Raw genomic sequence first — 2391 nt, 5'->3', positions numbered from 1 at the left:
GGCACCTTCAGGCAAGAGCAGAAAACAAGGCAGAGCATGTGCTGCTGTTGTGTTTCTGAGGAATGATGTGAGTGTTTGGCAGCTCCCTGTGTGTGTTGGGAGCAGGGGAGGGTGGGGGGAGTGGCAGGGAAAGAATCACAGAAGCATAGAATGGATTGGGTTGGAAAAGACCTCCGAGATCAGCAAGTCCAACCCTTGATCCAACCCTACTGTGATCACAGTAGGGTTGGATCAGGACATGGTGGATTCTCTCATGGTGATCACAGTGGGGTTGGATCAAGACATGGTGGATTCTCTCATGGGGGATTCTCTCATGGTGGATTCTCTCATGGTGATCACAGTAGGGTTGGATCAAGACATGGTGGATTCTCTCATGGTGATCACAGTAGGGTTGGATCAAGACTCTCATGGTGGATTCTCTCATGGTGGATTCTCTCATGGTGATCACAGCGGGGTTGGATCAAGACATGGTGGATTCTCTCATGGTGGATTTTCTCATGGGGGATTCTCTCATGGGGGATTCTCTCATGGTGGATTATCTCATGGTGGGTTCTCTCATGGTGATCACAGTAGGGTTGGATCAAGACTCTCATGGTGGATTCTCTCATGGTGATCACAGCAGGGTTGGATCAAGACATGGTGGATTCTCTCATGGTGGATTTTCTCATGGGGGATTCTCTCATGGGGGATTCTCTCATGGTGGATTATCTCATGGTGGATTCTCTCATGGGGGATTCTCTCATGGTGGATTCTCTCATGGTGGATTCTCTCATGGTGATCACAGTAGGGTTGGATCAAGACATGGTGGATTCTCTCATGGTGATCACAGTGGGGCTGGATCAAGACATGGTGGATTCTCTCATGGGGGATTCTCTCATGGGGGATTCTCTCATGATGAATTCTGTCATGGTGATCACAGCAGGGTTGGATCAAGACATGGTGGATTCTCTCATGGTGGATTCTCTCATGGGGGATTCTCTCATGGGGGATTCTCTCATGGTGATCACAGTGGGGTTGGATCAAGACGTGGTGGATTCTCTCATGGTGGATTCTCTCATGGTGATAACAAGACATGGTGGATTCTCTCATGGTGGATTCTCTCATGGTGATAACAAGACATGGTGGATTCTCTCATGGTGGATTCTCTCATGGGGGATTCTCTCATGGTGGACTCTCTCATGGTGGATTCTCTCATGGTGATCACAGCAGGGTTGGATCAAGACATGGTGGATTCTCTCATGGTGGATTCTCTCATGGTGGATTCTCTCATGGTGATCACAGCAGGGTTGGATCAAGACATGGTGGATTCTCTCATGGTGGATTCTCTCATGGTGATCACAGCAGGGTTGGATCAAGACATGGTGGATTCTCTCATGGTGATCACAGTGGGGTTGGATCAAGACATGGTGGATTCTCTCATGGTGGATTCTCTCATGATGATCACAGTAGGGTTGGATCAAGACATGGTGGATTCTCACTCGGTGCCACATCCATTGAATCACAGAATGGATTGGGTTGGAAAAGACCTTCGAGATCATCAAGTCCAACCCTTGGTCCAACTCCAGTCCCTTTACCAGATCATGGCACTCAGTGCCACGGCCAAGCTCAGCTGAAAAACCTCCAGGGATGGGGAATCCACCCCCTCTCTGGGCAGCCCATTCCAATCCCTGAGCACTCTCTCTGCAAAGAAGTTTTTGTGATATCCAAGGATGGCACTTGGGCCAGCAAAAAGTGGCTGGTGAAGTTATCCCTTTTTCCCACCCTTTGGATTTGCTTTCAGGTGGGGAAGTGACATTTTAAGGTGCTTTAGGTCAACATTCCATTTGTTTTTTGCAGAATTTTACAGAGTTTCTCTGCTTTATAATGAACTCAAAAAGGTGTGAGTGCAGCATCCAAAAACCCACAGGCACCAGTGCCCATCATGGTCTTACAAGGATTTGGTTGTTTCCTTCTGGTGGTGAGTCAGAAATTATCTGTGAATTAATTAATGCATCACCCACTGCCCACAAAGAGGAGCATTTAGGGAAAGGGCCACACAAAGAGCTGTAGGACATTCAGCCCTTTGCAAACCAGGGCATTTCTTTCATTCATTCCCAACTCCCCACGTTGGGAATCTCCCCCTTCTGAGGGCACCCAGGGCCTTTTCCTCCCTCCCTCCCTCCCTCCCTCCCTCCCTCCCTCCCTCCCTCCCTCCCTCCCTTCCTTCCTTCCTTCCTTCCTTCCTTCCTTCCTTCCTTCCTTCCTTCCTTCCTTCCTTCCTTCCCTTCCTTCCTTCCTTCCTTCCCTCCCTCCTTCCCTCCCTCCTTCCCTCCCTCCTTCCCTCCTTCCCTCCCTCCCTCCCTCCCTCCCTCCCTCCCTTCCTTCCTTCCTTCCTTCCTTCCTTCCTTCCTT

Source organism: Pithys albifrons, chromosome 9, assembly GCF_047495875.1.
Source record: "Pithys albifrons albifrons isolate INPA30051 chromosome 9, PitAlb_v1, whole genome shotgun sequence".
In the NCBI taxonomy this organism is placed as follows: domain Eukaryota; kingdom Metazoa; phylum Chordata; class Aves; order Passeriformes; family Thamnophilidae; genus Pithys; species Pithys albifrons.
Note: the sequence above shows the minus strand (reverse complement) of the source record.